The sequence below is a fragment of the Rutidosis leptorrhynchoides genome, chromosome 6 (genome assembly GCF_046630445.1).
Source record: "Rutidosis leptorrhynchoides isolate AG116_Rl617_1_P2 chromosome 6, CSIRO_AGI_Rlap_v1, whole genome shotgun sequence".
Classification (NCBI taxonomy): domain Eukaryota; kingdom Viridiplantae; phylum Streptophyta; class Magnoliopsida; order Asterales; family Asteraceae; genus Rutidosis; species Rutidosis leptorrhynchoides.
Genome location: NC_092338.1, coordinates 5,604,798 through 5,628,309, shown reverse-complemented (window position 1 = coordinate 5,628,309; position 23,512 = coordinate 5,604,798). Strand labels below are relative to the sequence as shown.

The window sequence follows — 23,512 nt, the reverse complement described above, 5'->3', positions numbered from 1 at the left end:
TTTTGATGGCCTCCGTTTGATTATTAAGTGCGGAGAGTGGGGCAGATGATGAAGTTATTTCACCACTGTTCCAGTCATGATGATGCATTGTCATGTTCTCGAGCAACTCCCATGCTTCATCTGCGGTTTGGTTCATCAGATATCCTTGAGCTGCGGCTTCGATCGTTGTCCAATGATTTACCGTAAGACCATTGTAGAAGGTACATATTTGGTCTGACAGTTCTAACTGATGATTAGGGCATTTCTTCAGTAGGGTTTTGAATCGCTCCCATGCAGTGTAAAGAGACTCATCATAACTTTGTTTAAAGTTAATGATGTTATTCTTGAGTTTGGTTTGTTTAGAAGGAGGGAAATATTTGGTTAGAAATTTAGTAGCCATCTCCGTCCAAGACGTGATGGAATCTTTTTCCAATCCTTCAAACCATGTTTGTGCATGTTGAGCGAGAGAATAGGGGAATAAGTATAGCTGGACTATATCTTGTCCTATCCCTGGCTGTTTTTAGGAGTTCGAAAGAGATATGAATTTATCAAGGTGAGAATTAGGATCGTCATTTGATAGTCCATGGAATTGACAGCCATTTTGGATGAGCTGTATAATGTGATGTTTTAATTCGAACGAGTGTCCTTGAATCTCTGGGAATTTGATCGGTCCTCCTCGACCTTCAATCGAGGGTTTAGTGTTTTCTGCTAAAGTAACGCGTAACGCCATTTGTTTTCTGATTTGTGCTTTCTTGCGTGCTTTAGAGATTATTGCGTCTGGATCAAGTACGAATAACAACGGCCCTGGTCTAGATCGGGTTTGGGTCATACACTGGGTATGCCTTTTTGTTTTTATATTTTAAGCAGATAAACTAAGTTCCTAATTTAACCTAAAGTAATCTTAAGTTAATCTAAGTTAATCTAAGGTAGTCTAAGGTAATCTAAGGTAATCTTATGTAGTGACCCGAACTTTTTCATGATTATATATATTAAATGAAAACTATATTTGCATGATTAAATGTTTCCAAAATGTTAAGCAATCAAACTTGTTAAGACTTGATTAATTGAAATAGGTTTCATGTAGACAATTGACCACCCAAATTGACCGGCGATTCACGAACGTTAAAACTTGTAAAAACTATATGATGATATATATATGGATATATATATATATATATATATATATATATATATATATATATATATATATATATATATATATATATATATAGTTAACATGATATTATGATATGTAAGTATCTCATTAGGTATATTACCAATGAGTTATATACATAAAAATGAGACTACTAAGTTAAGAAACTCGAAACCGATATATATAACGATTATCGTTATAACAACGTTTTACTAAATACATATGTATCATATTAAGATATTGTTACACTATATTTAACATGATAAAATGATAATTATATATATATATATATATATATATATATATATATAAATATATATATATATATATATATATATATATATATATATATATATATATATATATATATATATATATATATATATATATATATATATATATATAAGTATGATAACAATGAACTACATATGTAAAACAAGACTACTAACTTAAGAATTTCGAAACGAGACATATATGTAACGATTATCGTTGTAACGACATTTTAATGTATATATACCATATTAAAATATATTCATACCTCATAATATCATAATAATATAATAATTTAACATCTCATTAGATATAATAAACAATGGGTTAACAACATTAAATGAGATCGTTAACTTAAAGGTTTCAAAACAACACTTACATGTAACGACTAACGATGACTTAACGATTCAGTTAAAATGTATATACTTGTAGTATATTAAGATGTATTAGTACACTTTTGGAATACTTCAAGACACATATAAAAATACTTTTACTTAACAAAATTGGTTACAATTGTATATTCATACATTTTCATCAAGAATTCTACTCATATTCGTTCAGTACTCGTACTCGTACAATACCCAGCTTCTAATTGTATATACTATTGGTATATACATTCAATGATCAGCTCTTAGTAGCCCTTAATGATTCATCCAACATGTGTGAACCATCATTTGGCTACTAGCATGAAATATCTCACAAAATTACAAAAATATTATTAATCATTCATGACTTATTTACAAGAAAACAAATTTACACATCCTTTATATCTAATCCATATACCAACGACCAAAAACACATACAAACACTTTCATTCTTCAATTTTCTTCATCTAATTGATCTCTCTAAAGTTCTATCTTCAAGTTCTAAGTGTTCTTCATAAGTTCTAAAAGTTCTAGTTTCATAAAATTAAGAATACTTTCAAGTTTGCAAGTCTTACTTCCAATCTTGCAAATCCATTTCAAGTGATCATCCAGTCTCAAGAAATATTTCTTAATTACAGTAATATATCTTTCTAATTCAAGTTAATACTCATATTCAAACTTTGATTCAATTTCTATAACTATAACAATCTTATTTCGAGTGGAAATCTTACTTGAACTTGTTTTCGTGTCATGATTCTACTTCAAGAACTTTCAAGCCATCCAAGAATCCTTTGAAGCTAGATCAATTTTTTTCATTTCCAGTAGGTTTATCTACTTAACTTAAGGTAGTAATGATGTTCATAACATCATTCGATTCATATATATAACTATCTTATTCAAAGATTTGAACATGTAATCACTAGAACATAGTTTAGTTAATTCTAAACTTGTTCGCAAACAAAGTTAATCCTTCTAACTTAAATTTTAAAATCAACTAAACACATGTTATATATCCATATGATATGATAACTTAATGATTTAAAACCTGAAAACACGGAGAACACCGTAAAACCGGACATACGCCGTCGTAGTAAAACCGAGGGCTGTTTTGGGTTAGTTAATTAAAAACAATGATAAACTTTGATTTAAAAGCTGTTCTTCTGGGAAAATGATTTTTCTTATGAACATGAAACTATATCCAAAAATCATGGTTAAATTCAAGGTGGAAGTATGTTTTTTAAAATGGTCATCAAGACGTCGTTCTTTTGACTGAAATGACTACCTCTTACAATATTGACTTGTAACCCGTATTTTTGACTATAAACTTATAATTTTTCTGTTTAGTTTCATAAATTTTAGTTCATTATGAAACCATAGCAACTTGAATCACTCAAAACGGATTTAAAACGAAGAAGTTATGGGTAAACAAGATTGGATAATTTTGCTTGTTGTAGCTACGTGAAATTTGTAACAAATCTATACAAATTATAACTTAACTAAGTTATATTGTATTATACATATATTCTAGCATATATTATGTAATCTTGGGATACCATAGACACGTATACAATGTTTTGACATATCATATCGACCCATCTATATATATTATTTGGGAACAACTATAGACACTCTATTTGGCTCTATTTTTGAGTCAACAGCAAGCGTCGATTTATTGGCGTCTTGACTGCCGTTTAGAGCCTAAATTGAATTGCATGCAGGATTTAAAACCCATGGAAATTTAATTCTACCATTTTCATGGCGACTGAATTTTATTTTACTTTTTTTTTTAAATTTCCTACTTATTGGCCGGAGGTCCATTCGGAAGCAATCTCTTTATCCGTCGAATAGAAAGAGGGATGACTTTCTCTACTTTTGAGAGTGTTTCACTCTGAGTGGAGAAATCACTTGTTTTTATTCTCGGATAGGGGAAGGATTGTCTACATCTCACCTCCCCCATACACCACTCATGTGGTATTGGGTTTTGTTGTTGTTGTTGTATAGACACTCTATATGCAATAATGCTTGAGTTAGCTATACAGGGTTGAGGTTGATTCCAAAATGATATATATACTTTGAGTTGTGATCTAGCCCGAGACTTGTATACACTGGGTCGTGGATTGATTCGAGATAATTTATATTGATTTATTTCTGTACATCTAACTGTGGACAACTAGTTGTAGATTACTAACGTTGGACTGCTAACTTAACAAACTTAAATCATTAAAACATAATAAAAAATGTTATGAATATATTTCGATCATACTTTGATATATATGTATATATTCGTTATAGGTTCGTGAATCGACCCGTGGCCAAGTCTTATTTTCCTGACTAAGGAAAAATCTGTGAAAGTGAGTTATAGTCCCATTTTTACTATCTAATATTTTTGAGATGAGAATACATGCAGTTTTGAAAATGATTTACAAAATAGACACAAGTGTTGAAACTACATTCTATGTTGAATCGTTATATCGGATATTGCCCTTGTTGAACTTGGTAGCCTAAGAATTGGTGTTTATTATAATTGCCACCAATTGATACGAATCCTAAAGATAGATCTATGGGCTTTGACACGCCCCGGTCAGAGAATTTGAACTGCTTTAGTACTTCGATATTTATATATGAGGATATTCTAGATGCATTTTGTTAATGTCGGTTACCAGGTGTTCAACCATATGAATGATTTTTATGCAGATTGCATGTTATTGAAAGATGAAATCTTGTGGTCTATTATTACAATTTGATATATAAGTTAAACCTATAACTCACCAACATTTTTGTTGACGTTTAAAGCATGTTTGTTCTCAGGTGATTATTAAGAGCTTCCGCTGTTGCATGCTAATTTATGGACAAAAGTTGGAGTCAGCATGCTTGTATAATATTGTTTAAAAACTGCATTCGAAGACATATATTGTTGTGTAATATGATTGTAAACCATTATGTAATGGTCGTGTGAAAACGCTATATTTTAGATTATCATTATTTGATAATCGTCGTAATATTTTAAAGGTTATGGTTTGTTTTAAAAATCGAATGCAGTCTTTGAAAAACGTCTCATATAGAGGTCAAAACCTCGCAAATTAATATGAAACGTTTATAATTATTATGAACGGGACATTTCATCTTAATCTAAGGTAATCTAATTATCCTAATTAGAGATATGTTTTTGGGTCTTGGTATTGATTCCCTGGTATTTTGATAACAGAGCTTTGCACGAACTATTCAACAAACCAACTGGCCAGGCCGACTATGGAGAGGTAGGATGTAACACCCTAGGAAAATCCTACATCGCCCACTGACATGAGTGATCATGGGATTATATGGTAATACTCACGCTTAAATGACACAACGCATTTTGGGACCAAAGGCAGAGCGGGTGTGCGAGTACGTTGTGGTTAAGCGTGTTCGGGCGAGATCACTACCAGGATGGGTGACCTTCGGGGAAAGTGTTTCTCGTGTGTGGTCGCCAAGAAAAAGCCGTGCGCCTGCGGGCAAAGTGGACAATATTATGGTCATGTTAATTTGGGGTGTTACAGAATGGTATCAAAGCCACTCATGTGCCGTTGGGGGTGGTGGGGCAAACCACACCGAGGACGATGAGTCCCTGAGGGGGGGGGGTGAATGTAACACCTAGGCAAATCCCACATCGCCCACTGACATGAGTGATCATGGGATTATAAGGTAATACTCACGCTTAAATGACACAACGCATTTTGGGACCAAAGGCAGAGCAGGTGTGCGAGTATGTTGTGGTTAAGCATGATCGGACGAGAGCACTACCAGGATGGGTGACCTCCTGGAAAAGTGCTTCTCGTACGTGGTCGCCAAGAAAAAACCGTGCGCTTGCTGGCAAAGCGGATAATATTGTGGTCATGTTAAGCTAGGGAGTTACACAGGATCCTTTTGGTTCCAATATAATTGGAGACTGTTTGGAAAATTCAACAACCAAGTCCGTGTATAATTGTATTTCTTAGACACCACTAAATGCTTGTGAATGAGTTTGATAGAAGCAGTATTGTCTGATACCAGTTCTCCGGCAGCAGCGCCAAAAACTCCTCCCTCCTCAATCTGGCCGAAACGGACGGTTTTGTTTATGCGGTGTAGTTAGGCCGCAAGATGTCAGAATTAACTACCAAGAGAGGGAGCGATAGTTTTAAATTTATATTTAGCGAGGCCTAAATCGAATTACTCATTATTATGAGTAAGGGAAGTATGACCTAGAGTCGTATTTTTGAGATATCAGTAGAATCGAACCTATTTCTAAAGCTTAAGATAATTCTAAGGTGCAGGAGTAGTGGTTTATTACCTAATTTTGGGTTTTCTAGTTTATAAGATAAAGTAAAGTAAATACGATAAAATTTGTAATTCATATAGGGCTAAAACAAATGCATGCTATGATTTCGTCAGTTACTTTGCCGAGATTATGGAATGCTAGCTCATGGATAGGCAGTGACCTTGTATTCATTACACTAGTCCTAAACGCCCCCGTCATAAGATATGTCACTGGGTAATGCAATAGGCTTGAAGATTCTGAATAGACAGCAACGTCCCTTACCCCCGACGCCCGTACAGTCTGACTACAGGCATACATGTTCAGACGGCTCATCCAATTGAGCGACTCGGTTGGGTGATGTATTAACATTCCACAATGGTCTAAACTTTCTTAAGCATAATAGGATACATGGTTTTCCATATTCGAGAGACGTGATGTGCCTCGATGCTTTCGTTAATGATTGGTTTTAAAAGATAGTTAGGCCCTTAAAAAGAGTTCAACCATAAAGAACACCATGGCCAAGTCAAGTTGACTTCCATGAACACGTTCGGTTATCCTAACGGTCCAATCCTTTATGTGTTCGAACAAACAGTTCCTTAATTAACCAAGAATTCCTCAAGTGGGGTGCAATGCTTGAGACCGCGTTATGGTGAAGTGTACTAGTCAGCACTAACCGTGTTCCATGGCCTTACTTAGCAGAGGCACAACTTACAACAACCGGTGTGCTTCAGCGTGCACATACGAAGTTTATATGCTTGGTGACTACACTAGCATGGTCTAGGACCGACAATGTACTAGGGGTCTAGTTAGATGTTTCACTACGAAAGAGTCCTCCGTCGAAATCCAAGGCTCAGTGTGCCTTAGTCAAACTTACGTTGTATCCGATAGACTTCTCTTACCAAGGGGTGACACAGATAGTGTACTCTGAATCGGGGTTAATGACTTCCCTATGACAGAGCCAATAACTATGTTCTATTAGTTGGAAAAGCAAAATTGGAAAGCATCTTGACAACATACACAAGCCATGATATAATTTCGGCATTATAATTGACTACGCCATAACATACACTTAAAGATAACTACTCGCTAATCATGGCAACAGTATCACAAAGGATAGAAGTACCAGTAGATTAAAGGAGTTCCGAATACGAAAGTGACAACTTCAAACTCCAGACCGCTCCTAATACAATCTTCGGCGTTCTTCTCCGGGTACTAGATTTCCCGCACGGATTTGAAAGCCTTGAGATATGACTAATATTGTATAAGAGAGAGAAAGAAGTGAATTGAAGTGCGTGTTGGAATGAATGAAAAAGACCCTTTAAATAAGCTTGAAATTTGTAAGCAAACGGCTGGCAGGACGTTTGGCAGGCCGTTTGCAGGGGGCGTTTGCCAGACCAGCCCGTTTGCTGTGGCCATTTAACTTGGGCGCGTGGTAGGCCTTTTGCAAGCCAGACAGGCCGTTTGGAAATCCGTTTGGCAATCCGTTTGGCAAGCCGTTTGGCTTGCTGATTCGCTGGATCGTAACTTGATTTCTTGTCTTTCACCGTTTTCGCTCTAGAATCTTCGTTTTAGCTCCGATTTACTTGATTCTTCTTGCACCATCTTCATAATCACTTGTTCTTCAATTTTAACCGACGAAGCGGGTATTTTGGTGATAAAGCTTGGAACTTTAATGTTTTTGGGCCTTAATAACGGGGTGAAAACGTGACTTTTTAGCCGATATCGATCTTCACGGAAGGAAATTTTACCCTCTTCATTGGACATATTGGTGTCTTTGTTAGTAACTACCTCTAAATCACTTTCATAATCAGATTCAAAAAAGAAAAAGATACATCACCATCAGTATCATAGATGGGTTCAGTATCATAGATGGATTCTCCATCTTCACCATCTGTATCATATATGGGTTCGATATCATAAATGGATTCTGAATCGATTCTTTTCGAATCGTAGCGCGTAGGGAATCGTTGTTAGTTCAGTTCCAACTCGGCGATTCGCTTATATAATCGTTCAATTTCTGTGTCTCGAGGGTCTTCGTTGCATCTTTTGGCGTGTCTACGATTATCTCCATCGCTGCCTCGGTCAGCGCATCTGCATTAACCTCCTCGATAACCTCCACTAAACATTGTTTTGCCAAAACCTGAGCTCTGATACCAAATAATGCATGAGTTCGTGGCCAAATGGAAATAAATCCAAAATATGGAATGGAACGAATCAAAAGATAAACAAAAGCCTCAGCTTTTTTTATTCACGTAAATATTAAAAACAAAAGCTGACTTCCAATAAACTAGAACCAACTTTAAATAGTCTATCAAGTTAACTAGGAAATAGGGACAAACTAGATAAGCATAAAAAATAGATAAACACAAGAAAATAATTTCCTTATTAAACTATTTCTTGAATTATCCGATCCCTTGCTTCCATTTGTTGGACTCGGTCTTCAAACCCATTAAGAATTCAAAGAAGGTTGTGGGTTGAATATCAGTTAGGCCCAATGTTTGATCCATATCTGCATCGTATGGAGCAATGGTAAACTCCACAAAACATTAGCTAATAATAAACGAACAAAGATAGGGTGTGAGATAGCACCCAACACGATTATTTACGGCCTAGTGAAATGTACACTTGGATTAGATAACCAAGTTTGCCAATTTAAGTTTCTAACTTTCTATCTCTAGTTCTATGCGACATCCACTCGAAGGATTTAATTTGTATCTCATTCAAAGCTACCGGAGTGCTCCAAGAATGCCTATTGAATAACATATTATTCATATTCGTTTAAATAAAATACACCCAAGTCCATCTAACCGTTTGCACATAAAAAGTCCAACCTCGGAACCATTTTGCACCATATCATCTCGCAACATCTCATTCAAACTAGGAGCTGTGAAGTTCCAAGTTTCCACTAATTTAGGACACGAGACCATACATCGAATGAGAATTTGCAAAATATGAGTGAGTGTTTGACCGACTCAATATCGTCATCGCAAATAGGGCATCGAACACTATGCTAGTTTATACCTCTTTTGTCTAGCTCGACCCTAACCGGACTTTTTTCTTTTGCGCTCGCCATACGAAAATTCTACCTTTTTTGGTACAAGATAGTTGCGAATTGTTTGCAGACGATTGACTCGTAACAAATTTTTTCATTAATAAGCTTGGTTAACTTTTTAACAGTGAGGACCCCATTTGATGTTAGAACCTATCTCCAAGAATCCTGTTTGTTGATATCCAAAGTACACGAAAAAGAATTTCCAACAACACATATAACTCGTTCCTCCATCTACAGTAGGCGTTCGTGACAAATTCCAAGTTATACGCAGACCGGAATCTGTCGTCTGTACTTTTTCTTTGATTGAAATAGTTTTGTTTTGTTCGAGTCTGTATAGTCGAGGGAAAAGGTTGCAAAATGTATCCGATCCAATATAATGTGCTTCCTAAAAACGTGTTGAAACTCCATCGCCAATCTTTTTAGCAAAAGAGCTCATGAAATTGATATTTAGATCTTCAATTTTTGCGCATGCCTTCATGATATTGTACCAAACACCTATAACATAAGGATTAGTAGACCTTGGCTCGAAATTAAGCTACCCAAAGGCCTATATTTGCTGCAGATCAAACGGGCCCAAAAAGTGTTGGATTCGATTTTAAACCTCCACCACCACTTTTTGAGCAACGCAAAATTTTTATTAAGAAGGGACCCGATGTTTAACCCCTATCCCAATAAGATGATATAACAATATCACATTTCACCCAAGGTAATTTGTTGTCTGAACCCGAACCTGAACCCAAACCCCCCAACCCTTCCCAAAAAATAAAAATAAATAAACGTCTTACACTCTCGATAATTTCGAGTACACACTGGCAGAGCCCGAAAAAGTGAAAAGTAGTACAATGGGAGACTCGAAAGAACCGATTTAATAAGGACCAATCTTCCTCCAAATGATATCGATCTCACCCTCCATTCCGAAAGCTTTTTTTTTATTTTATCAATAACGGGGTTCCATGTTTGTTTTTTGTTCAATTTCAATCGATTGGCAAACCGACATATGTAAAAGGGAATTCACCAATGTTGTATAAACAACTTCTATTAAAGTTAACCGACCTGCCATCGAATTAACCTTCTCCGTGAAAGCACCAACGTTGTATAAACAACTTTTATTAAAGTTAACTTTTAACTCCCGACGCCCACTCAAAACATTTTAGGAGATCGCTTAGATTATTCACATTTAAACTACTCCATTCACCTACCTTATAAATGGTTTTTCATACTTTATAAAGAAAGCTTAATTTCTAGAAATTATGATGATTAATTTGAATGGTCAATCTTTTAAAGCATCCCGAATTCAAATGAGAAGAAGCATCAAAGTTCAAATTCAATATTCTCAAGTATACAAAAGGGGTGTTTGGATTTGCGTTTTGAAAATTGATTATGCATTTTAGATAATTATAATCAAATAATCAACTATAGCAAAACGGGTTATATATTGATGATGTTTGAATTTGATTATGATGTTTGAAAATGAAATAGTCTAATAATCAGTTTTGTAAGTGTTTGGTAAGTTAGATTATTTGATAAATTAACAAGCAAATATAAAGAAAATTCGGCCAAAAAGGAAATAATCGGGTAATCTAATGATAACTCCTAAATTATACAAATTTTTAATAACATAAAGGGTCAAATCCGAAGTTCCAAACTTCGGCTTTGCCAAATCCGAAGTTTCGAACTTCGGTTATACCATTTTCGTAAATGTTTTTGTAAGATTTCTATTTTTGCATGTAAGATTTGTAAATTTACTATTTTTTTTAAAAAAATCCACACTTTCTATTTTCTATTTCTTGTGCTCCAGTTTTCACCTGTCTTTCAGCTAAGTTTCTCATTTTATCAACTTCACTGCGTGTTTTTCCAGCTGTTAAACTGCAAAAAAGCTTCTACTCATGTGTTTTCATGGTTGTTTGTTTCTAGAAAGAGAAACTATAAACGTTGCTTCTCGTGTTTACAATCACCTATTATTTCTAATTCATGCGTGCAAGCTATACATACATATCATCTTAACCGTTTCGTGGTGTGGATATGCTCTGTGGTGGCGGCAGCTATGGCGGGACCACTTATTGCTGCAGCTCTTGCGGCTGCATCGGCTATTCCTCTTGGTTCAATGCAAAAGTGGATCAACAAGCTTTTTAAAAACTATAAAAATGCAATTAAAGGGAAGAAGGAGATCATTAGTTCAATGCAAGTTGGGGGTTTCATTGCAATCAGGGACCTTGATACTATTAGGGTTCTTGTTGACAGACTTCAAATGGATATAGAGGAGTTAATGAGGAAGGCTGACCATTAAGCATAAAACTTGTCGTTCCTAGAAAAATTATATTACATTCAGCATAAAAAAACTTGTGGCATTATGATACCATTAAAAGGACAGGTGGGTTGTCTATTTGATTAAATGAGGTTCTTTTTAGTACAGAAACGAGTTGGTATGTATTTGACCCAAGACACCTTTCATCCAAAAGTTATATAATTGTTATCCATAATTAGCGCATCAATTGAGATTACAAGAATTTTATTATCAGTGTTAAGCAATTTTTATGAAGTGATTACGGATGGCTTATGCATTTGATAAAGGCTTTTGGCCCCTTTCTACCCATTTGACTGATTCAACTTGTTTCTTTTTAAGCTATTTTTATTAATATTTAGTTGCATGATCCATTCAAAATGACCCAGAAATGGGTCAAAGTTGCCACCAGTAGCTTATATATAAGGTACAATAACTTACTTGAGTAGCATCACAATAGTGTTGAAACTTATGAAGTGTTCAATGGCATTTTCTACTCCATATATATTCATCATAGTCCTCTCCAATAATTTCCTTGAAAAAAATGAAGATATAAATGAGTATCGAAAGTTGCAAATTCTAGAAAAGTAGTGATATACATTACTAAATAGCAACTGACCAATCTCCTCTGTTTCTCCTTTGAGCATAGTTTGGTTAGTGATCATATACATAAGCGTGTATATGCATATTTTAAGTGCAAAAGGCAATGCAAATGCAAGTACAAACAGAACCGCACACACAAGCAACAACTGCGGATTGCGCTACTAGATTGCAGAAGCCCACATAAATTGAGATTGCGAAGATGTCCCGCATAAACACTGCGGATTCATAAAGTATGCGCGAACATTGATTCCGCGAAGATTCCAAACCTATAAATAAGGAGTGATAATGCTAAAAACGAACACATATTTCATAGCATTATCCTTCAAGAAAGACAAGCTTTTAGTTGCTATTGTTCTATTTACAAGTGATATTCGTTTAAATAATAAAAGGTGAAGACAAAAGACAGATTCGACGATTTGAAGACGCAAACGACCAAAAAGCTAAAAAGTACAAAGTACAATCCAAGTGGTTCAATTTATTGATGAGAAACGTCTCAAAACTACAAAAGTACAAGTCGCAAAACGTAAAGTACAAGATATTAAATCGTACGAAAGGACGTTCGAAAATCCGAAACCGGGACATGAACCAACTATCAACGCGCGACGCAACGGGCCTAAAATTACAAGTCAACGATGCACAAGAATATAATATAATATATATATAATTATATAAAATTATATATATTATATTATATAATATTTAAATACGAGCAGCCCACGTTTTGGAATCCTATGTGACATGGAGGCCTTAAATCCATGCGATCACATGGAGCACTGTACACGGCCAAGTCCTATAAATTGCAATGTTTGGTCGACGAATTTTTACACAATATAATTCAATCTACTCTCTATCTCTCAAATATATATATATTTATATTTATAATTTTAATTTTAATTTAAGATTAATAATAATAAGGTTATGGTAACGAATGTTGTAAGTTGTAAGTCGAAATTCTGTCCGTGTAACACTACGCGATTAATACTCATTGTAAGTTATGTTCAACCTTTTTTAAATTAATGTCTCGTAGCTAAGTTATTATTATGCTTATTTAAGCCGAAGTAATCGTGATGTTGGGCTAAATATTAAAGACGGGGTAATTGGGCTTTGTACCATAATTGGGGTTTAGACAAAAGAACGACACTTGTGGAAATTAGACTATGGGCTATTAATGGGCTTTATATTAACAAAACGATACCTCATTAATTTAATATAAAGGTTACAATTTGACGTATCTATATATAATCACATACGCTTAATCGGGTACGGTGGGCAGGATATTTATAAATACAAATTATTGTTCATTTGACCGGACATGGGGATGGATTAATAGTTAATGAACTTATTAAAACAGGGGTGGATTACATTCAAGGGTAATTGGTGTAATTGTTAACAAAGTAGTAAAACCTTGGATTACATGCAGTCGATAACCTGGTGTATTCATTAAACTAAGTATTAAGACCTTGTTACAGTTCAAATCCCCAATTAGTTGGAATATTTAACTTCGGGTATAAGGATAATTTGACAAAGATCTTTGCACTTTATAATTATGACCGATGGACTATTATGAACAAAACTGTATGGACATATCGAATAATCCAGGACAAAGGACAATTAACCCATGGTAATAAATTAAAATCAACACGTCGAACATCATGATTATTGAAGTTTAAATAAGCATAATTCCTTTATTTTATATCTTATCGCACTTTTAATTATCGTACTTTTTAATTATCGCAATTTTATTTATCGTCATTTTATTTATCGCACTTTAAATTATCGCACTTTTATTATCGTTATTTACTTTACGCTTTAAATTAAGTCATTTGCATATTTAATACTTTACATTAGGTTTTAATTGCGACTTAAGACATAAAATCGACAAACCGGTCATTAAACGGTAAAATCCCCCTTTTATAACAATAATAATATTACATATATATATATATATTTATACAAATATAGTTTAAAATAAATATAGCGTTAAACTTGGCTAGCTCCCTGCGGAACGAACCGTACTTACTAAAAACTATACTACTGTACGATTAGGGTACACTGCTTAGAGTGTTGTAGCAAGGTTTAGGTATATCCACTCTATAAGTAAATAAATAACTTGTGTAAAATTGTATCGTATTTAATAGTATTTCGTAGTAAAAATATAACTATTTTGTATACACCTCGCATAACATCAAGTATTTTTGGCGCAGCTGCCGGGGAATTTCAACAACGCCGAAAGAGAAACGCTATTTAAAAAAAAATTTAGTTTTTAAGTTAGTTTTGTAAAAATATATTTATATAAGTTTTAAACATAAAAATATAAAAACATAAAACAAGAAAGAAAAATATATATATCTTTATTTTTAAGTATTTAAATTAAAAAGTTTATATTTTTTATTACTTTTGTTAAAAGTTATAAAAACTAATAATTAATTTTTTTAATATAAGTTTTATTTAAATTTTATTTTTTAGATTAAAATTAGAAAATTAAACTAAAAAATAATAATAATTAAAACTGTAAAATTGGGCCGAAGCCTGTCGAAGCCCAACAAAGGCCTGGTACCCGAAGCCATGCGACCGCATGGTATTAAAACACTCAGCTCATGCGATCGCATGAGCTGATTAGATAGGTCTGAAACCTTAGACAGCAGAATTAGGGTTACGTATTATTAATTATTATTATTAATTAATAATCTACCTAGGGTTTAAATATTTAATTAGTTATTAATATTAGTTTATAATTAGTAATATTAAGTTTTAATATTATTATTTACTTTATAAATTAATACTTTTATTAAATAATAATATAAAAATAATATTTGTATAAAAATAAGTAATTTTATCATTTTTTATATCTTTTTATAAATTGTATATTTTAATCTTTTAATTTGTAATTTGTATTTTTATCGTTCGTAATTAGTTTTAAGACTAGTGTTTTACCGTAGTTAATTTTTATTTCTAGATTTTTAGGCTTTGCCTTAAAATCCCTTAAGTGCTTTTTCTATAGACTAAGATTTAGGTGCTTTAGAATTTTGCGACGCCGTTTTAAGATTTTAGTACTTTTTAAGTTATTGCCGTTTTGGATATAGAATTTCTTTTAAGATTTAATACCTTTAGACGTAAGTTTTAATTTTTAGTTTTTAGAATTTTAAGTTTCGACGATTTACTTTCTTATTATTTTTTGACCTTTTATTTTTCGACGTTTTTCGATGCACTTCTTTTCTTTCTTATTTTTCGACGCTCTAGTTTTTAGGACATAGAATTTTATTTATTTTCTTTAAATTTTGACGAAAAATTATTTTAAGTGGTTAAATTGATAGACATCCAAAATTTTCTGGTTCGTAGTAATAGTTGGATTTGTTAATGGCGAGCTGTGAGCTTCCGATTTAAAGGGTCCTGGCTACCTGCTGCATCTATTGGCTATTCGAAACGTGGGCAAAAATCAAAAAAGTCTATTAATTTGATAATTTATATAATTTTTATCTTTATAACTAATAGGATATTCAATGAATGCACCGAGCAAAACGTTCACCACCTTTCATACGTTCACCACCTGTAACTCGATCAAGACATCTAGCCAACATTGTCGCCGTTGATTTTTTCTTTAGAATCGTCATCAAGTCAACCAAGTACTCCAATTCAAATTTCTGATAATCCATTTTTTGAACCCAACCTCACAATTGAGAATCCGGAGGATATTCAAGGACAATTCAGAGATCCTGAACCACTAATCATTCCTCCTGAACCACAAATCACTCATCCAGAGATTGTCGAGGAAGAAACCATTAAGTCAGAATCCTCTAGTGATTCAGATTCAACAATTTCAATCATGAAAAATCTGGAACCTCTAAGTATGGAAGACCGAATGAGAGCTAAACGCACTGGCCAAGGTCATGCAATTACTCAACCAGACATTAATGCCCCAGATTATGAAATCAAAGGAAAAATCCTACACATGGTAACAAATCAATGCCAATTTAGTGGTGCGCCGAAGGAAGATCCAAACGAACATCTTCGAACCTTTAATTGGATTTGTACTCTATTCAAAATCAGAGAAGTTGAGGATGAACAGATCTATCTCATATTATTTCCCTGGACTTTAAAGGGAGAAGCCAAAGATTGGTTAGAATCGTTACCTGAAGGGGCGATTGATACATGGGATGTTTTAGTTGAAAATTTTCTTAAACAATTCTTTCCGGCATCTAAAGCCGTGAGACTTCAAGGAGAAATTGTTACGTTCACACAAAAGCCAAATGAAACTCTATATGAGGCATGGACAAGATTTGGAAAGTTGTTGAGAGGATGTCCGCAACATGGTTTAGACACTTATCAAATAGTACAAATATTCTACCAAGGATGCGACATCACTACAAGAAAAGACATCGACATAGCAGCTGGTGGTTCCATTATGAAGAAAACCGCAACTGAAGTTTACAAAATTATTGATAACACTGCTTCCCACTCACATGAGTGGCCTCAAGAAAAAGACATCATTAGATCATCTAAAGCGGCTAGAGCCGATTCTAGCCATGACTTTGATTCCATTTCTGCAAAGATAGATGCTTTCGAAAGACGAATGGAAAAGATGACTAAAGATATTCACTCAATACGAATTAGTTGTGAGCAGTGTGGAGGACCACATTTGACAAAAGATTGTCTCATTATTGAACAAACAATGGAACAAAGAGAGAATGTTTCATATATAAACCAAAGGCCTGGAAATAATTATTAGAATAATTATCAACCGCCAAGACTAAACTACAATCAAAACCAGAATTATAACCGAAATGTTCCAAACAACAATCAACAAGGTCCTAGCAATCAGCAAGTATCCAATAATACTTACAATCAGCAAAGACCTATTTTTTCCAAATAAACCACCACAAACCGATGATAAAAAGACAAATTTAGAAGACATGATGTCGAAGCTAGTTGAATCTCAAACGCAGTTTTTCACATCTCAGAAACAAACTAATGAACAAAATGCTCAAGCATTTAGAAATCAACAAGCTTTTATTCAAAATCTGGAACAAGAAGTAAGCAACCTTGCAAGGTTGATAGGTGAAAGAAAACCAGGGAGTCTACCTAGCGATACATATGCTAACCCCCGAAATGAAATAGCTAAAGTCATTACCACAAAAAGTGGTATTACATTTAAACAACCTGAAATACCTGAAATTTCTGATGACTCTATTCCTACTACATAGGCACCACAACCTGAACAAGAGAAGGAAAAAGAACCGGTAGTTGAAAAGGTTAATGAAGATAACACAGTTAAGGAAAAGCCTTATGCTAAACCATACCAACCACCGCTTCCTTACCCAAGTAAAATGAGAAAAGAAAGACTTGAAGCCGAGCAATCCAAATTCTTAGATATGTTTAAACAAATAAATGTAAATCTTCCTTTCATTGATGTGATTTCAGGAATGCCAAGATATGCTAAATTCTTGAAAGATCTAATCACAAATAGAAAGAAAATGGAAGAACTCTTGGCTGTTACAATGAATGCTAATTGTTCTGTAGTGCTGTTGAATAAGCTACCAGAGAAACTCTCAGATCCAGGAAATTTCACAATTCCATGTTGTAGCGACCCGACAAAATCGTCATTTGACGGCGCCGACTACTTAGGTCCCGTTACGTGGTCATAAGTCTTTAAAATAACGTTTGACCAAAATATGTCGCAATCATTTCAAAAATAAAGATTGTTTCCAAGTTTACAAGAATTGTTCATCCAAAAGTTAAGTTACAAAGTTATAAATACAAATGAAACCTTTGCGACACAGTTTTAAATAAAGTCAAAAGACGCTCCATGTATGCACATATACTCGACATCCAATGCAAGTATCAAAATAATGAGCGGAAGCCTGTATCACATATCATTCAAGACCTGAGAAAAACATAGAAATCTGTCAATGAAAACGTTGGTGAAATCATAGGTTTAGTAAATGGGTATGTAAGTAAGTAAATTGAACCACAAGTTATGGTATGAGTCAATTTTTCCAAATCGTTTGAATTCCATAAATATCGTTGTTTATCGAGCACCCAATTATCAAAGCTTAACTGTATCATTTACCTCCGCATAAAAGTGTTAGAACATACACCGTACCAGAATATATTTCATTCGGCTAACGGTAGCGAACCATCCGAATGAGGGTTAGTCAAACCCGTATGGATCCACACAACATAGTCTTGCTTACACCATCTGGTGTAACTAATGATAATTGAATTGAGGATTTTCGTTCAAACTCGTATGTATCTTTGTATTCGTATTTGTGTTCAATATATAAAAGTATGAAAAGTATATATACATATGAAATGTATATAAGTATGTAATGTATATGTTTCTCAGCCCACAGTTTAAAAGAATAAAAGTTGTTGAAAAAGGTGGGACTATGATCTCACCTTGAGTGCAAGAGTAAAAAGATACTTCAACAAGTAACGTGCAAAGAACAAACGCTAGTCTTGCCCTAAACAAGTAAGTTGTATCAATAACAGTAAACACGATTGGACAAAGTTGTTCAATTAGTTCTATGGCTCGTTACGACTCGATTATGTAGCATGTGAATCAAATCGTCAAGTTTCATGCAAGATACAAGTATAGAAACAAGTTAGAAAGGTTGCATAAGCATTCAGTTAAGTTTGACTAAATGTCAAACTTGGTCGGGTCAAAGTCAACGAAAAAGTCAACACATTCGGGTCAGGTCTCGAACTATTTTTCTGAGGTTTTTAATCATATAAGAGCATGTTAGAACAAGTTACATATGAATCGGAGGTGCGTAGCATAGCAAACATTTTTCGTAAAAAGGCAAATCAAAACAGTAACTGGCAGTGCATCTGGACGGCGTCCAGATTTGCTGGACGGCGTCCAGCATAGAAGGCCTGGACGGCGTCCAATAATCTGGACGGCGTCTAGATCTGTATCCAGACCCTGTTTTGCTGCAAATAAAATAAATGCACTAACCAAAACTCAAACAAACTCAAATTATGAACCGAAAACACCTAGGACATGTATCATACACCGTTGGAAAGGTATTTTGACGAGGAAAACGACTAAACACCTTTCATCAATTAATTCAACGCTTACAACAACCTAAATCACATTAAATGCTCCTCATTTATGACATTCAAGTTCAATAATCTCATTCCATGATTCGGTGATCCAATTTACACATATGATATGCCGTTTCGAAGATAATTAAACATGCAATACAACTAAACACTTACTAACAACATCTCATGTCATTTAAGGCATCAAAAGTTTATTCCAAGTTCATCAAACCCTAACCCAAAGTTCACAAAATCAATAATCATGTTCATGAAGTTTTCTTAATCAACCTACACACCAATTTGAAGCTAATGATGCTAGTAACACATTTAAAACATGAACTTTTAACATCTAACAACTTTTAAGCAACTAAATCTCAAGAACAACACACCAAAATTCAAGTTCATGCTAGTTACTTCAAAACAACAAGATCGAGCATACAAATTATATATTCATGTTAGACTTGAGCCACAGACACTAATTAACACTTTTATAATTCAAAAACATCAAGAACACAAAATCTAGTAATTTTAGAAAGTTACTCAAATGAGATGAAATTGGTATCAAGTTGTTGAGGATGAAGAGAGGATTCCAAATATGTAATTTGTTTTGATGTTAGCCTCCAAAATCGAATTTAGATGAGGAATTCTTGTTTAAGGGTTTGAGAGAAAAAGGAGGTGGAAGTATTAAGTGGAGGTGAAAGAATTAATGGGGAAGGAAGAGTTGACTAGTGACCTAGTCAACTAGTTTGGCTCTTTAGCGAGTTTAGTCCCTCAAGTTTGAAGCGGGTGCGTGAATTTACTAAACGAATATTTTGAAATATACGAGAGTACACGGGAGATGTTATAATCCGATAATAAAAATATTAAGAACGTCAGCTAACGGAGGGTACGAATCTAGATACGAAGGATATTATTTAAAATAAAAAGACGGGCGTTAAAATAATTTAACAGAAAAATGCGGGATGTTACACATGTTTTCTAGGTAGTCTAAGTTCAATAGAAGTATTGGCAGACTTAGGTGCTAGTATAAATTTAATGCCGTATTCACTATACGCTAAACTAGACCTTGTAGAATTGAAACCAACACGAATAAGCATACAACTAGCCGATCGATCAGTAAAATATCCTAGAGGGATAATGGAAAACATGCTAGTTAAAGTTGGTACTTTAGTATTTCCAGTAGATTTTGTTATTCCGGACATGGAAGAAGATTCTCGAGTTCCTCTTACCATTCTTAAACATGGCTAAAGCAATAATAGACGTGTTTGGTAAGAAACTGACCCTAAGTATAGAGGACGAGAGTGTTACCTTTTCTGCTGATAGAGCCATGCAACAAACGCAATCTGCAGATGATACATGTTATTATATTCAAACTATAGATTCACATACAGAATTGTTAGAAGAATTTTCAGAATTACAAGGAACAGGAGAATGTTCTTTAGGAGAAGGGACTGAACCAATTGATGAAGCTGAAATGTTAGCTACACTTATGGCTAATGATTATGAACCAACAACAGAAGAAATTCAAATGCTAAAAGAAGAAGACAGGTATCGATACAAATCATCGATAGAAGAACCACCGACATTAGAGTTAAAGCCACTTCCAAACCATTTGTAATACGCATATTTACTTGGTGAATCTGAATTACCTGTAATAATATCGTCTTCTCTTACGGAAAATGAAAAATCTCAACTCATTTCTGTGCTAAAAGCTCATAAACCAGCTATTGCATGAAAGATTCATGACATTAAAGGCATAAGTCCTTCGTATTGCACACATAAAATCCTTATGGAAGAAGGCCATAAAACATATGTGCAACGCCAACGAAGACTAAATCCAAATATGCAAGATGTTGTTAAGAAAGAAATTGTTAAACTACTAGATGCAGGTTTAATTTATCCAATCTCTGATAGTCCATGGGTAAGCCCAGTTCAATGTGTACCTAAGAAGGGTGGCATGACTGTCATCACAAATGAAAAAAATGAGCTTATTCCTACTAGGACTGTAACAGGATGGCGTGTTTATATTGATTATAGAAAATTAAATGACGCCACCAGAAAAGATCACTTTCCCTTACCTTTCATTGATCAAATGTTAGAAAGATTAGCCGGAAATAGTTACTATTGTTTTCTTGGCGGTTTTTCTGGATATTTTCAAATTCCAATAGCACCCGAGGACCAAGAGAAAACCACATTCACGTGCCCTTATGGTACTTTTGCTTACAAACGCATGCCATTTGGACTTTGCAACGCCCCTACAACCTTTCATGGTTAAAGAAGGCATCGTTCTTGGTCATAAAATTTCAAAGGAATAAATTGAAGTGGATAGAGCTAAAGTAGATGTAATTGCTAAACTTCCACATCCCACCAATGTTAGAGGAGTTAGGAGTTTTCTAGGGCATGCCGGTTTTTACCGACATTTCATAAAAGATTTTTCTAAAATTGCCACTCCTATGAATAAACTCCTAGAAAAAGATGCTCCATTCATCTTTTCGGATGAATGCATCAAATCTTTTAATATTCTTAAAGAAAAACTCACTAATGCGCCGATCATGATAACTCCAAATTGGAATCTACCATTTGAACTCATGTGCGATGCAAGTTATTTTGCAATGGGAGCCGTTTTAGGACAAAGGATTGAAAAACGATTTCAACCTATTTATTACGCTAGTAAGACATTACAAGGAGCATAAACGAATTACACAACTACTGAAAAAGAACTCCTTGCTATTGTCTTTGCTTTTGACAAATTTCGTTCATATCTCGTTCTAGCTAAAACGGTGGTCTATACCGACCATTCTGCTCTTAGATATCTATTTTCGAAATAAGATGCCAAACCACGATTAATCCGTTGGATCTTACTCTTACAAGAGTTCGATATTGAAATCCGAGACAAAAAGGGAGCAGAAAATCTCGCCGCTGATCATCTTTCTCGTCTTGAAAATCCCGAATTAGAAGTTCTAAATGAATCGGCTATACAAGATAACTTTCCTGATGAATATCTTTTGAAGATCGATTATAATGAAATTCCATAGTTTGCAGACTATGCAAACTACTTAGTATGTGGATTCCTTGAAAAAGGGTTGTCGTACCAAAAACGAAAGAAATTCTTTAGTGATATAAAACACTATTTTTGGGAAGATCCACATTTATTTAAAAGTTGTCCCGATGGAATAATACGTCGATGCGTATTCGGAGATGAAGCTAGTCAAATCTTAAACCATTGTCACACAGGACCAACAGGAGGGCATTATGGGCCTCAACTTACAGCAAGAAAAGTTTACGATGCTGGATTCTATTGGCCTATAATTTTCAAAGACGCACACATTCTTTGTAACTCCTGTGATGCATGTCAAAGGGCCCGAAAAAATAAGTCAACGCCATGAAATGCCACAAAATGTCATTCAAGTATGTGAAGTATTTGACGTTTGGGGTATTGACTTTATGGGCCCATTTCCAAAATCTCATAATAATCTCTATATTCTCGTTGCCATTGATTATGTATCTAAATGGACGGCAGCACAAGCTCTCCCAACTAACGATGCACAAGTTGTAGTCAACTTCTTAAAACGTCTTTTTGCTAGGTTCGGAACACCGAAAGCTTTAATAAGTGATCGGGGTACTCATTTTTGTAATAATCAACTTGAGAAAGTTCTCAAAAGATATGGAGTAACTCATAAAATCTCAACTGCTTATCATCTACAAACAAGTGGACAAGTTGAAAATACCAACCGAGCATTAAAACGTATTCTAGAGAAAACCGTAGGATCAAATCCAAAGGAATGGTCCATGAAATTGGAGGATGCACTCTGGGCTTTTAGAACAGCCTATAAAACTCCAATTGGCACCACACCTTTTAAACTCGTTTACGAAAAAGCATGTCACCTTCCAGTAGAAATTGAGCACAAAGCATTTTGGGCTTTGAAGACATGTAATCTTGATTTACATGAAGCCGGACGTCTAAGATTAAGTCAACTAAATGAATTAGAAGAATTAAGACATGAAGCATATAAAAATTTGTTAATCTATAAAGAAAGAACGAAGAAATGGCATGATAAGAGAATCAGAAGTTCAAAAGAATTTAAAGAAGGAGACAGAGCTCTTCTTTTCAATTCACGATTCAAGCTACTTCCTGGAAAATTGAAATCAAGATGGTCTGGACCATTCATAGTTAAAAGAGTTTTCCCATATGGAACAGTAGAATTAATAAATTCAAATGGGATTGAATTTAAAGTTAATGGTCACAGAGTTAAACATTACATACATGGTCCGATGGAAGTTGACAATGAAGTCAATCATAATTTCACCACTCAAGAAAACCCTCAGAATTAAAACATAAATATGTTATCAACAACATATGAAAAACCAAAATTGGAAGACGGGGAAGCTTCAAATTGGAGTGATGAAGAAGAATTTCTATACAAACCTCCCATTCCAAGAAATGAAGAAAAATGTGAACAAGAAGTTCAAGTAGAAGTGGAAGAACCAAGAAAAG

At 34.4% G+C, this 23,512-nt stretch overlaps 1 non-coding gene across 1 annotated transcript; it reads left to right on the top strand.

Moving 5' to 3' along the window:
• The first annotated feature begins 224 nt into the window (after positions 1-224).
• On the top strand, positions 225-330 carry LOC139856312 (small nucleolar RNA R71). Its single transcript, XR_011761802.1, has one exon. It is a non-coding gene; the product is annotated as a small nucleolar RNA R71 (small nucleolar RNA).
• The last annotated feature ends 23,182 nt before the right edge of the window (positions 331-23,512 follow it).